Genomic DNA, 15,744 nt, shown 5'->3' with positions numbered 1-15,744 from the left:
CATGGCAAACATGCAGCATTACCTCTGTCATGGCCAATACAAAGTGATTTGACAGTCGACATTTCCAGTTGTTTTGCTAATGGACTTCTGTTCCCCGAGACTATGGTTATTTAGGATGCTGCTATTGTCCCAATGTGTTCCCCCTGCAGTATCATATGTTGAAATCTAAGGCTCAGCATGATGGTCTGAAGAAGTGGGACCTTTGGGATGTCATTAGGTCGTGAGGGTGGAGCCTTATGAATGGGATTAGTGCCCTTTTAAAATAGGCCTCACAGAGTTTCATAGACCCTCCTACTGTGTGAAGACACAACAAGGAGTCTGTGACCCTGAAAAGTCTTTCTCTGGATGTTGAATCTGCTGGCACTGTGATCCTACACTTCCAGCCTTCAGAACCGTGAGAAATAACTATCTGCTGTATATAAGTCCCCAGTCTTGGTTTTCTGCTATAACAGCCTGAACAGACTAAGACAGATGCTTTCTTTAAACAGAATTCACTGGTACTTTCTTTTCAGGGCAGCACTGTTAAGACGTGAGATGTGATCAGCTATTCTTTGCTTTGGTCCACAATGACCTTGGTTGGCATTCTCTGAGGACACAGGGGATGCCACGTAGCCATGGCAGAAAGCACACCTGATATGGGCAAGGGCACTGGGAGGGAACATGGATGGAATGAATGAAAAGCTTTACATTTTATAAAGCTAAGGGTGCTGGAATCTTTACAAAATATATTCCCCACCACACCCCCCCTCCCAGCTCAAAATACCACAGGTTATTTCTGGATGTGTCTTTCTCTCCTGGCTAGTGTGAGAACACATTCTGGAGATGTGTTGTGGTTGGAATTGTGTCCCTCCTCGCCCCTCCACAACTCCTAATACCTGTGACTATGTAGTTACTTGGAAATTGAGTCTTTGTGAATGTAATCGAGTTAAGATGAAGTCATGCTGGAGTGGCGTGGGTGCAAATCCAATGACTAGTGTCCTTATAAGAAGAGGGAATTTTAACACAGACATGCAGAGAGGAAAACACCATTCAAAAACATAGACTCAGTCTCAAAGAAGGTGGCCACATGAAGACTGGCCGAGACCAGTGAACAGCCATGAGCCAAAGAACACTGAGGATCGCCACTGATGATAGCAGCTACAAGAGGCAAAGAGGATTCTTCCCCAGAACCTTCAGAGGGAGGATGGCCTTGCTGATACCTTGACTTCAGGCTTCGGCCTCTAGCTTCTCTCTTCTGAGAGGCCCCCCTCCTTTGTGGTGGTGCTTGGTTAAGGCAATCTCAGGAAACTGACTCAGGGAGGACATGTCTGGTCTACACTCTCCACTAAAGCCCATGCAGGGTCCTACTCATGGTCTTCTAGAGACATGTACTGAACTGTGAAATTTGGGGACCATTCTTTAGTGGCAAGGATTTCTCTTGTTTGCTTTCAAATCCTACTTGCAAAGCCCAGGGGAGCACTTGGCTCAGAGGGCTGCTTTAATTGTGAGAAGTCTCTATTGATTGCTGATTGAGGTGGGCTGGGAGATGGGAGAGAAGGGATGTGAAATAATTAGCCTCCTCCTTGGGGTGCCCATGTGTCTGAGATCAGTCCTTTTTGGATATCTGAGTGTGTTGATCATGTCTTCTTATTCTGTATTTTTTACTACTTTATTGAGGAATAATTGACAAATATAATTGTAAACATTTATTCTGTATTTTTGATGTTTTGACATCTTGGAGGGACTGCCCTGGCCAGCGCTAGCTGATTCCTAGAGGTAGTTAGCCCATGAATGCACCTTTCATGTGCAAACTAATCCACCTACAGCTCACAACTTAACCACCTTCTTTGTCAGCTCTACAATCCAGGCCACTCTTCCCTACCCCAATCAACGGCTGGGTCAGGCGCCAGACTGCTGGGGACAGCCCCTGGGCCCCAGAGCCCACTAAAATTATTCACACTAGCCAATCCTGCACCTGTTTATTCTGCACTCCCCTCCCTGGTCTGTCCTGTGGAAATCACAGTAAAGGCTCTGGTCTGTACCATCCCCACCCTCTCTGCCTCGTGACCTACCTGGTGCTTCCCCATGTGGCCCTGTATGGTGTGGTGTGAGAATGGAGTAAATGCCCTCCTTCATGACAGTTTTTTCTATGTCTGTAGGCTTTGCCACATCTGATGAGAAAACTCCTGGATACCTATTAAAAATGAGGGGTTTGGGAATTGCTTGGAATCCAGAGAGGGTGAGGCCAGAGGGGAGGGGGCTGTGGTGAGGAGGGGATGTGGAAATGGCAAGGATCAGGTTCCAGAGCACAGGGCTGGGATGAGAGAAGAGAACCAGACACTGTTGGGCCATGGGGTGTTCCTGAGGCACAGCCTGGGATGCAGACCTGCCAGGCTGGTTCACAGATGACTGCTATGAGCCCCTGCTTCTCCATGGGGGTAGTGAGTACAGCAAAAAGGGCATTCATGCCCATCTCTGGAGGCAGGAATAAAGGGTGTGTGGGTTGGGGCGGAGGAGCCAGGATCTCTCTCCACAAGCAGGCTTTGGGGAGATAACTTACAATGTGGAGGCTGACAGATGACTTTGGAGAGGAAAGCAGGCCAGTTCTCTGGAGAAGAACAGAAAACAGTTTGGGCCTCAGAAGCAGCTTGGCATCCAAAGCAAACATTCCCAGGGGACCCTGTGCTGCTAGAATGGCAATCTGCCCTCCTGTGGGCTCTGAACCCTCCCTCCCAAGGCCCTGATGAAAGGATGGGCCTGACACCCTCAATCAATTCCCCTTTATCTCTTCTCCTCCTGAGGAAGGATAATCCTCTGTTTTGCAGTCTCTCCCTATCCAGCATGAAGCATCCATTGATTTTTGTAGTTATTTCTGCTAGCTGATACAGGTTCTAAAGGAGAATGACCCACAAGTCTGAAGTCGACCTTGAGAGAGCCCTGTCACTCCTGAGAGGGAAAATTTTTGTTGTTTCTGTTTTTAAAGGGCCAGGTCCCATCACCTACAGTACACACGTGCTCTTTGAGGCGTGCATAGTTATTCTGATTTAATCTTTTTATTCTTCTTTGTCATTCTCCAAAATGAAACACTTTTCCTGATTGGTTAATCATTAGACATCAGCATGACTTAATGTTCTATCAGACATCATGGCATTCTTACAGGCCATTAGCAGAAAAAAGGCACGGACATAACAGCAACAAAAGGTCAAATCATAGCATTGTGATTCCGAATAACCATTATTTCAGACTTTGTGCTTCACAAAGGCCTTTCCCCACTTCCTACTTCAATCTCTACATGGAACCAGAGTCTTACACATTAGGAATCTGGGCCTCAGAGGGGATGTCATTCATTCATTCAGCAAACATCCACCAAGCATCCCTGTACATCCACCAAGCACTGCTGGGGATACAGTGTGACAAAAAGCGATGAGTTCCCTGCCCTCCTGGCACTTATTCACTCCTGAAAATGGGCTTGAATACAGGTTTCCCACTCAGTGCAACAGGTGGCTTTCCAAGGCTGTATGGAGTGGAGTGTTGCCACTCACTAGCTATGAGATTCTGGACAATTCCTGAACTTGTTTGAGTTTCCATGGACACATACGTAAAATAGAGATCATGATTGTACCTGCATCAGAGATTGCTGAGAAGTTTAGAGATTATGGAGATTAAATGCCTGGCCCAGAATCTGGGTTGGACACAGGACAGCAGTTGGACCGTGCTCCAAGAACAAGGCCTGGAACTAGAAGAGGTCTCTTCCCCCTTGAGGAAGGGAGCATAAAAGTTCCTGGGAATGGGGGTTGTCTTGACCTGGGTGTTGGGTCTAGTTCCTGTTCTTGAGAATCTATCTTCCCTATCTGTTAGAAGGAAATTGAAGCCTAAATGCTTTATGTAATTAATGATCTCACTTCTCACTGAATTTATTCTAAACTTGTGAGTTTAAATCAACATATATGGAAAGTCTCAGTGAGATTCATAAAGAAGGAGAGAAGCTAAATAATATGATTCAGAAATGCAAATAAATATGAAATTGGGTTTGGTTCTTTTATAAACCTTCCTCTGCAGTGACAAAAAAGGGCTCTGAAGTCAGATAGAGAACACAGGCTTGAATCCTGGCTCCACTCTGTAAAGTTGTGTGCCTCACATAAATGCAGTAAATCCTCTGGGTCTTAGTTCTGGTCCATGAGTTGGGAAGAACAACTCCTGCATTATGGAGTCTATGAGTCTTAAGGGGTGTATCACTTGTAAAGCACTTAGCATGGTGCCTGGCCAAAAAAAGTGAGCTGAAAAAATAAATAAATAAATGCACAAGGAATGGTTGCTTCTTGCTTATTCATTTTGGTTGCTGCATGGTGGGGAGAGAAGGGTATTGTTCTGGCTTCCCAGAGTCCTGTGTCCAGCCTTGGGTCTGCTCCTCAGTCAGAGGCTGGACAGAGGCTAGTCTGCTGCCCATTCAGGGTTACCATTTTATCCTTTATTTATTTATTCATTTAATTGAGAGAGAAAGAGACAGAGAGAGAGAGAGAGAGAGAGCGCAGAAGGAAAGTGAGAGGGAGAAGCAGACTCCTTGCTGAGCAGGGTGCCTAATGTGGGGCTCAATGCCAGGACCTTGGGGTAATGACTTGAGCTGAAGGCAGACACTTAACTGACTGAGCCACCCAGGCACTTCTCCATTTTATCCTTTAGAAAACCAATGTTGGCACCAACCTGGGTGTTTGTACCTTTCTTGTAGCTCAGAGGTGATCCTGGAAGCTGATTCGGATATTTCCAATATTCTAGGAAGGCTGCTAGCTCTTTTCTAGGCAGGCTGAACAAAAAGCCAGGAAATACAACACAGTTCTTATTATGTCATCCCTTGGCTTAAGATCCTCCAAGGTGCTGCATTTCCCTTGGACTAAAGGCAGCATCTTTCCAATGTCTGACTCTGCCCGCTGCCATATCTCCTTCAGCGACCTCTCCGGGCCATCTACAACCCTGTTCTTGGATTCTGTCCAGCTGCACTGAGCTTGGCTGTCCCCCTGATGCTCCAGGTACACTTTGCTATTCTCACCTTTGCTTAGAATGCTCATTCTCCTGATACCCAGGGGCTCACTCTTAACTCCCGTGACTGGCACTTTCTTCATGAATCCTATGCTGACAACTCTATTTTAAATTCCAGCTTACCCTCCACACATTCACTACCCCCTCCACATATCTCCATGGACATGGCTCTTATGTTGCATTTCTAACAATTTTTATCATTTTATAATACACAATATAATTTACTTATTATTTTCCTGTAAACTGTTTTGACTTTACTTTCACAGTAGAATTGATGCTACTCAAGGACCTAGATTTTTTTTTTTAACATTTTGTTCACTGTCTTATTCCATACACCCCAAACAATGCCTGTCACAATGCAGGCACTCATTATATATATGATTGTTAAACGGATATATAAATTTTGTCTGGGATTCTATTGATTCATTATGATTTTATTTCTTGAAAGAAGCTCTTTTTAAAAAAGATTTATTTATTTATTTAAAGAGAGAGAGGAGAGAGAGAGAAAGCATGACTGGGAGGGGCAGAAGGGGAGGAAGAAAGTATCTTAAGCAGACTCCATGCTGAGCACAGAGGTCAATGTGGGGCTCAACCTCACCATCTTGAGATTATGACCTGAGCTGAAACCAAGAGTCTGATGCTCAAATGACTGCACTACCCAGGGGCTCTTCTCTTGAAAGAAATTCTTATTGGAAATTTTAAATATAACACATGGAAATTAATGATTACTTAATAAATATAGTTTCCTTATAGATATAATCTTTCAAGTAAAACAGGTGAATATTGGTGAAATCATAGACTGTTGGTGGTGAATATTGTAAACAAAGGCATATTCTAAAAACCTGTTTGGGATCTAATATTTCTTAGAAGTGTGTCCAGGGGAGGCCAGAGTTAGTGTGTTCTGAGCAGAGCTCAATATGGTGAGTATTGAATACAGTATCATAGTAGTTGCTCAGTAAATCTCTGTGGATTTGTTTTGAACCAGGCATAAGATAAAAAGATCGTCTCAAGAATTTTTTTTTTTCTGGAGCTAAGTACTTAAGAGGAAATATTTCTATTATTTCATTAAGTAAGATAAGACAAGGAGACACAGTATTTATGCCCTGATTATCTCTTCCCACCAACTTGCCATTTATCTCCATGGGGAAACTAGAGGCAATAATTAGAGAATTAAACCTCCCTTCCATGCAGTGCACACAATCACTTGCCATTTGGTATTTATTTTCCAGATGAAAGAGTTTAATTTATTTCCTTTCTTCCCTTGGGACCCCAGCTGGCTGACCTAGAGCAGCCTCCAGGTTTGGCTGAAAGGGGCCTCCATTTTCATTCTCCTCTGGGCCTTGCCCACTTTTGGGCAGGTAAAGAAATACGCCAGAGCCTTTGATGAAATCTAATCATTATCTGCCTCAGATAGTAATGGATGGGGGAGCTCCCACAGGCAAGGGAGAGTTCTTTCTCATCCCCAAGACACACCCATCCCTTTGGACTTTTCATGATTACTGCTACCAACAGGCTATCTTCGGAAACTGTAGATCTTACTTTCATATGTGTCCAAGGTGGATCTAAATCCACTCCGTCATTCCCCACAGTAAAACTGAGGCAGGCAAGAATGGAGAGTAGGGCTCCCATATCACAGGAAGGAATTAACCCTAGCAGCAGTGTAATACTTGGCATTTTGGTTTATAAGACACCTGCTATCTGGCACAGTCTTGGGTCCCTCTCAGTCTGTCTACATGCTTTGCCCTCATCCACACACTTCTTGAAACAAAGGTCAATTTCTCCTACCTTCTTTTAAGTGTGTTTAGCTATATCAAAATCTTAGCTTAAAAGTGAGCTCAGAAGAAAATGAGATTCCTTCCTTTCTGCTCATCTAAGCTTTGCTTTATAAAGCTTGGTTGTGTTTATCAGAAACCACCTCTTCTGTGATGTCTGACACTGGGAAAGACTAGGGGGTGATAATGTGTTTGGTGGTGATAATATTTTCCTTTTCCCATGGATGTGAACTTATTACCTAACCCCAATTAGCAAGCTTCCCTGAACACAGTATGACAAGCCCAACCTTCCTACAATGGATACCTTTCTGTGCCTCAATATCTCATATGCAAAATGGAACTATGCTGGCATTGCATAGGTTATTTTGAGGACAAAATGTAAAACACTTAGGAAAATGTCAAGCGTATAGTAAATGCTATTTAAATTCTAAGTGTTATTACATCTTTAGGATTAAGTAGAAATAACCCAGATGTAAGCCAGGGCTTTATATGGTCCATTCTTTGTTAGGAGTTTCATTCAAAGTAGCATAGATTGGTAGCCTAAAAATAAATGAGATAATTCAAATCTTTAATCCTGATCTTTAGAAATTTCCAGAGATAGGCAAGAAGTCAACACCACAAGGATGGAGCCTGGGGTTGGCAAACACATTGTGGGATTTAGGTACTCAGACAGCAAATCTCAGAGCCAAGCTGAAGTTATATAGTGCTGATAGATGTAATAGAAGGCATGTACAGAGGCAGTATAAATCATGTCTTGGAATGCAGTGAAAGCATAGCCGATATTTATTTAATACTTACTATGTGTCAGGTTCTGTGCTAAGATCTTTATGTGCATTATCTCATTTAATATTCAGAGCGTCACAATTAGGTAGGTACTATTAATATTCCTATACCACTAATCTGTCTTTTTTATAAATAAGGAAGCTAAAGCCCAGAGAAGTTAACTTACTAAATGAAGGTCGCACAGCTTCTAAGTGACAGGGCTGAAAACTTACATAGAAAATATATCTGGGGTGTGTGTGTGTGTGTGCCTGGGTGGCATAGTTTGTTGAGCATCTGACTCTTGGTTTTGGCTTGGGTCATGATCTTAGGGTCCTGGGATGGAGCCCTGTGCTCAGCATGGAATATGCTTGGAATTCTCTCTCTCCTCTCCCCTCAGCATGTTCTCTCTCTCAAAAAAATCAATCTTTTTTTTTTTTTAAATAAAATATGTCTGTCTGATTTAGGAACCAAAGCATGCAATGAAGAGTCAGGTCATTATAGCACCAACCAGATGCCAAATTCAAAGGACTGAAGCTGAAAGTTGTCAAAAATGGAGATATTAGTTCACATAGAACAACATGTAGTATGGTTCCTGAAGATGCTGGGTGATCTCTATGAATTTTTTCCTTTCATACACATTTTGACATACTCTTCTAATGTAATGTTGATCTTCAAAGCAGCAATACTCCATGCAATGGTTGGGGAAAAGATTTTGTAAGTCATGGCATTTGTCTTGTTTGTTTTCTTCACTCATTCCACAAACATTTAACCTGTGTGTGAGGACCCAATTGTGTCCTGGGACTGTAGATTTAAACAGAATCCTTGTCACTAAGGAGCTCACAGTCTGGTATAGGAGACCAACATTTACAAAATGTAGGTTTTTTTCGTTTTTTAAAATTTGTTTATTTTAGAGATGCAGGGAGGGGCAGAGGAAGAGAGAGAATCTTGAGCAGACTCCTCACCAAGCATGAAGCCTGATGCGGGGCTCGGTCTAACGCCCCTGAGATCATGACCTGAGCTGAAACCAAGAGTCAGATGCTCAACTGACTGAGGAGGTGACCATTGAGATGCTACTTAGAAAAGGAGGAGAATTTTTCCAGTGCCTAAGGGGTTGAGAGGAAAGAATTCCAGGCATAGAAAATTGCACTTCCTATTATTCTTTTCCCAAACACATGCTGTTATTTCTCATCCATCTCAAAATGCTTGGATATTTGCTAAATATGTTTCTTGCCAGAGGCAATGCAGATTTGCAAAGAACAACATTGATTGATTGGGTCTCAGCAATCAGGAAAAGTGTGGCATCGGTAATATTTTACTCAGACTTCCAAAACACATGCTAACCATGTGCTCCCTCTCCCTGTCTTCAACCCCTGAGTGATGGCAGCCTAACCTTCATATTTCCCCGCCTTGCTTTTGCCTTGGGAATCTAGGATTCAGTAGGTACATTTGCTTCTCTGACACACTTCCATGAGCTGCTTTTTCTATCTATTCCAGCTGATGTCCTTCTCGACTTTGGCAGGTGGCCAAACCTCATTGTTCTCTCTGCACGGGGAGGCTGAGCATTGCTCTGTAAATTATGCACCAGCCCCACGATGTTTGGGGAGCCTGTGGACCCATTTTATCTACATAGAGGTAAATTATTTAGCAACGGTGGTGTAAATGATTCAGAGGTGATGGTGTGAAGCCTGGCTTTGGAACAGCTTGTCTTGGGAAATGTGATTGACCCTGGCATGCAGTGGACACGGCTCCCCGGCACAGCGGGGCACATTTTATCTGTACCCTGACCCCTGTGGGTTTGACACCCTGGCCTGTCTTTAGACAGTGTCCTACATTCATAATCATTATAGTTTAAAAATCTATGATCTCATTTAGTGTGTGCCTCACCTCTGCAGGTGCAAAGGTTTAAAATAATGTGGTCTAGTGAAACAAGCTGTGTCTGGACAGACTTGAATATGTATCATGCAGTTTTCCTTCATGTAAATTGGGGGTAATAAAAGCAACCATGAATGGGCAATTTCTCCGTTCGAATATTTAATGGAAATTACCCAGCCAAGCCAAGACTCCTTACTTTCCTACCCACCACCCTGCACTCACTGGAGCGGCGCCCCCAACTGCGATGTGAGATGCTGCCTTCTAAGTTACTCAGGACTAAGTCCTAGAAGTCATATTGAATTCACATCTTTCCTGCAGCCCCCTAGTTAATTTATTTACCAATCCTGTCTGTTCTGTCTTGGAGATGCATACCTGTTGGGTCATTAGCCCCAGCCATACTACCAGCCCCTGCTGAAGCCTCCATCAATTCAGATATATACTGAAAAGCCTCCCCACTCTTCTTTCTGCAGCTGTCACCATGCCTCCAGCCCCGTGTCACCTCCACCCAGCAGGCAGGAAGTTCTCTCTGAACTAAAAGACGGAAATACTGACATTTGTGATGACATGGATGAACTTTGAGGTCATTAGTGAAGTGAAATAAGCCAGCCACAGAAGGACAAATACTACATGATTCCATTTATCCGAGGTGCCTTAAATAGTCAAACTCATGCAAGTGAAGGGTGGAAAGGTGGATGCCAGGGGTTTGGAAGGGAATATGGGAATTGCTAATTCGCAGGCATAATTCACAGGCATAAAGTTTCACTTGTGATGAATGAGTAAGTGCTAGTGGTCTGCTCCACAACATTGTGTGTATAGATATCAATCCTGTACTGTGCACTTAAAAGGCTATTAAAAGGGTAAATCTCATGTTATGTGTGCTTAACAAAAGTAAAATAAATAAATTAATTAGATCTTATCACTCCCCTGCTATATAAAATTTGATGGTGTCCCATTATTCTTAAAATGAAATCAATTGCCTTTCTATCACTTACAGGTTCTACATGGCCTGGCTCAGGTCCACTTTTCCCTCCTCAGCACTGATGACACTGGCCTTGGGATTCTAAATATGTTCCTACTTCAGGACTTTTGCTGGCTCTTCAGCCTGGACTTAGCCTTCTTGGGCTTGGCTGGTTCCGTTTCAACATTCTGGTGAAATGTCAACTACTTGGGGGGGGGGCTCCCCTGACGACCTGTGAACACTGAAGCTGCTTTATTTTCTTCATGTTGCTCAACCCTACCATCAGTGATGATACTGAGCTGCCCACTGGCTTATTTGCCATCCCCTCCACAAGGAAAGGCACTCTTTGAAGAACCAGATATTTGAGTCTTATTCGCTGTGGTAGCCCCAGGGAAGCTTGTCAGATAAAACACAAGACATCCAGTTAAATCTTAATTTTAGATAAACAATGAATACATTTTCAGTATAAAAAATGATGGCATGTGACATATTTATACTGAAAAAATATTTGTTGTCTTTGTATTATTGTTTGCTGAATATACTTGCCCTGGGCCCAGGGCCTGTCCCAGGCAGAGACCATGTTCGTTGGTACATTTTTATTGAGAAAAAATAAAAATAAGGAAGAGTAAGAAAGATAATCATAAGACAACTTGTATTGACTAGATTCCTTTTATCTTTTGCCTTTGTGTTCCTACCATGTTGTCAATGCTTGACCTATGACAGATGCCAAGTGAGAATGTGCTGAGAAAATGGGAAGGGATGGGGTATCCAGTGTGCTTTTCTCCTCTGTGTCATATTGACATTTTCGTCTTGCAGTTGGAGAAACAGGATCAGAGAGCAGGAGCCTTTTCCAGAATCAAACAGCGAAGATAACTTTAGCTGAATACAGCTGAAAGCAGTTTCTGGAAAGGGGCTTAGGTTAACAAAAGCTTCTTTGCCTCTCCCATAAAAGAAGCTGTGTAGAGATGGTCTAGGCCTTTGGTGATGGGATGGGATGTTGGCTTTGAGACCAAGGTTCAATCTTTCTCCTCCACAAGCCCCTAGAGCCTCCTCTAACTTCAAGTTCACTATATGGTCCTAAGAAGGAAAAGCGAGTGGATGGAAATCAGTCATTGTGTCCACATTCCAGCTAGGCAGTGGGCACAAGCAGGGAAGGACAAAATATCACTCACCCTATCTCTCTAAAGAGATAGGCCTTCCCGAAAGCCTCTCATAACACCTCTTGCATCTCATTGGTCAGAACTTTGTCTCATGACCACTCCCAGCTGTGAAGGAGCTGGAAATACTGTTTTCATTCCAGGAGGTCATATGTGCTTTGGTAAAAAGGGAGTCTGTTCCTAGGAGAAGAAAAGAATGATGCAAGGGAGTAATGAACCACCTCTCTCTAGCTGTGACAGGCTCTGCCACAGATAGAGAGGCAGACAGATTCCCAGTGTGTTTTCAGTCTGCTGTACCATGTGCTGCTCAAATAGCCTTATAAGTGTGGAGAAAGGGCTGGACCCCAAACTCCTGCCCACGTGCCCCAGAGACTCCTCAGAAGATCCTTTCACTGCTGGGCCTTCAGTAGCATTGACCAGTGCTGAAGTAGTGGGGGTCAGAGTCTGGTGTGTGGGCCTTTGTATTAATCTGAGACTATCTGTGTTGAAGAGGTCACAGTGAATTCCCAGTCTGAAGGACAGTGTGGAGACCCAGAAGTGGTTTATACTGTTGGAATTAAAATACAGAGACAGAACTAGAGACAAGATGGTGCTAGGGAGTCAGACACAAGTCAAGGAATGTGTCTGATCCATTGTTCTAGGATCTCAGTAGATTTCAACATGCTGAAGCAACAGTTGAAGCACAATGAAGCAGAATTGAACAGAAATCAAATGGCCTACGCTTGAGTCCAAAAGAGAACCAACAAGATGGACTGATATGACTTAATATCAGCAGGATAAAGAACCATTGAGGCACTTTCATTGGTAGCAATTTGACCCATGCTGGAGTAGAGAGATACTTTGTGGCCTGTTGTCAGTAAGAGCACAGAGCTGAAGTGAGGGAGGTGACAGCCACATTCGCTTACACAAATTATATACCTATAATTTTGCATTTCATTCTGGGCTCTACATTTCAAAGGAAAAAGACAGACCAGAGTTTTAAAATAAAAGTAACCAGGAAGGGATTGAAGAACGCTGCCTGTCTGTTTAACGTTTTTATCAATCACTTGGGTCATGCCTGTTTATCAAATTTCTGGATTACTCTAGTCTGACAGAGGTAGCAAATACGGTGACTGACAGACTCAGTCAAAAAGAACAATGGGGCAAAGTCAATCTATGGAATTGAAAATGGATTAAGGTAAGGTCAAGAATTTTGGTCAAGCAATCAATTGGCAAGAAAGGGATGAGAGAGACAGGGCTCACCAAGGTACCATTGTGTGTGTGTGTGTGTGTGTGTGCGCGCGCATGTGTACGTGTGCATGTGTGCCAAGAGGCCTCTGCCCAGGACTGACCTTCATGACTTCTCCCTAGCCCAGGGGTTTGACCTTGGCTTTGGGAAATTATATGCTCCAAATTCTCCAGAGCCCACTGGACTTGAGAACAACTCATGCTAACAGTGCTTATAGAAGACTGAGGAATAATAAAAACTGATGCCAAATGTATTTATTTTAACATCAGATACCCCTTTCCTTACAGGAAAACAACATGGGGAACCAATAATACTAAAGTTTTTTGAGGGAGATGGAACAGAAAGAGGGATGTGAATAGTATAATTTGGACCCTTGGTGATGTTGTGTTGAAAGAGCCTGATGCATGCTTCTCTTTCTTTCTTTCTTTTTCTTTCTTTCTTTCTTTCTTTCTTTCTTTCTTTCTTTCTTTCTTTCTTTCTTTCTTTCTCTTTTCTTTCTTTCTTTCTTCTTTCTTTCTTCTTCTCTTTCTTTCTTTCTTCTTTCTGTTTCTTTTTAAGTATTTATTTATTTGAAAGAGAGAGAATGGGGGGAGGGGTGGAGGGCCAAACAGAATCCTAAGCAGACTTCCCGCAGAATGGGGACCGACACAGGGCTCAACCCCATGACTATGAGGTCATGAGCTGAGCTGAAATCAAGAGTCACATGCCTAACCAATTGAGCTGCCCAGGTGCCCCATATACTTCTTCCTAATGTGAATGTTCCCACACTGGAAACATCTAGATAACCCCAAGATATGTCATGTTGCAAGAAACTTTTATAGGCCTTGGAAAACATTTTGTCTCTTTAAGATGATTTGGTTGAGTTCTATTTTATTCTTTTATTTACTGATATTTTCTACAGCTCCTAGGAAACAACGTTATTTCCTTTTTTTTCTAGAGATGGGGTGCATCACCTTGCCCTTTCCTTTACTCTGAGGCTCCAGGGTGGCATGGGAAGAGGGAGTGACCTGGAAGGATTAAGCTCATTAATGCTTCATTGCTGTCTACTCCCAGAAAACTTAAAGCCACTGTTTGCCAGGCATTTCTCTGGAGGAAAGGAACCCTCCCTGCTCTCCAAATCTGCTAACCTTTAAGGGTAGACCGCCAGATATCCTTAATCAGTGCCCTGCACTGGTCTAGCCTCCTGGGCGAGAATGTAAACAATCCCAAGGCATTGGTTTGACTCTTCCCCATGCCCCTCTTCCCTGGTGGGTGGCCATATGTATTCATTCACATGACCAAAGGGAATCCTCCTTCCATCCTCCATTTATTGATGTTCTTGTCACATCTCCCCTAGGAGCTCATTGTATCAGTCGAGATCTCAGTGAGAAACAGATGGTACACTCATTTTAAGGTAATTTGAGAAGAATTTAATAAAGGACTATTTGCAAAGCTGGGATCAGGGTTTCAGGAGAGCACAAAGAACAGTCCAATACTATAGGGCAATGAAATCTAGTTGCCATTGTAGGTCTGAAGGTGTGGAGAGAAGGGTAAGAGGATTAGGAGCCAAGGGTCTGTGTGGAATGAAGCCCATAGCAAGGTCCCTGACCTTGGACAAAACTAGCCCATGGCAGTCCTGTAGCAGTCCCATAGTAACAGAATAAATGCTACATGCCTGATTGCTTCTCTCCTTTCAAACTTCTGTTGTTGTGCAACATTGGCCAGTTGTAAGTCAGTGAGCAAGGGAGCCCAGTGGTATTGTCTAAGGTGTTCAGCCTTCCAAGGATATGGTAGAGTGGATAAAGGTGGAGTGTGGATTCAGTGGGCAACCAGAAGAATCCAGTAAGGTGACTGCAGGCAGGGCTTTGTGGTCAAAATCCTTATCTTTTTGCTATCTCACCTGCATATAGTAGGTTTGTGCCAGTTTACTTGACTCTGAGTTTATCTTAGTAGGAGCCTGATCTTCGACACCTATATTTTGGGGCCCAGCACAGTCTGCAAACGATGATTCATAGATATTTATAGGATTCTTGGTTAGTGAATGAATGAATGAATGAATGAATAAAATGGAATGATCTCAATGGGAGTTTGTCCTTATTTTTTGCTCACTATAGTGCTCTCTGGAGGTAGCCACTTCCCTGCCTCACCTGTGAGCCCCTAGAACCGGCCTGTTAATGAATTTATGTATCATCCTCTTGTACCTAGACTGACCTTCTAATGAGTTCTTGGGAGGCTTAGCTTCTATCATAGGAGTGTCATCAAGGAGCTCTTGTGTGGGGCACAGCTCTTTGGGGTGCCTCACTTTCAAGCAGACAAGACTTCTGCAACAGATACTTAGTTCTCACCCTTCTTCAAGGTTCCTGGAGGAAAAAAATCTCTGTTCACTTTAGGCAGATGGGATTACTTTCTCCCTGCTATATTCCCATCAGAAGAACTGTTAAACATCTATTTTTTCATTTATTGTGTTCTAGGCACTGTTCTAGTACCTGGGAATGTTCCATTAGATAAAACATAGTTGGACAGAGGGAACAAAGAATGTGATCCAGGGGGAGAGAAGGCAAGGTAATTATTACAAGTGTGATAAGTGGTATGTTGTAGGAAGACCAGGCAGTGTGGGAGCACAGATGAAGGCAATTTAACCCAATTGGAAGCTCAAGGAAGACTTTCTGGTGGGGTTAGTACCCAATCTTGTAGGATGGGGAAGAGCTAAGCAATGGAGAGTGAGAAACATGTTCCAAGCCAAGGGAACAGTGTGATATAAATGAGACACAGCATGGTCAAATCTGTATTTGAAAAAATCTGCATGAACAAAACTGTATTTTGATGATAAAACTGAGGCATGGTGGGCCAAGATGCAGGTGGTTCAAAGAGCAGGTAGGAGGGAGCGTGGGGAAGTTTTCACAGGCTAAGCTTAGGAGTCATCAGGACTGTGATGAAGGTGAGTGAGTGAAGCATCTACTTCAGATGCCGAATTTAAAGAGGCTCTAAAAACTAAGTAATCAA

This window comes from Vulpes lagopus, chromosome 4 (assembly GCF_018345385.1).
Source record: "Vulpes lagopus strain Blue_001 chromosome 4, ASM1834538v1, whole genome shotgun sequence".
Taxonomy (NCBI): domain Eukaryota; kingdom Metazoa; phylum Chordata; class Mammalia; order Carnivora; family Canidae; genus Vulpes; species Vulpes lagopus.
The sequence above is the reverse complement of the archived record's forward strand: the minus strand, read 5'-3'. Positions refer to the sequence as shown.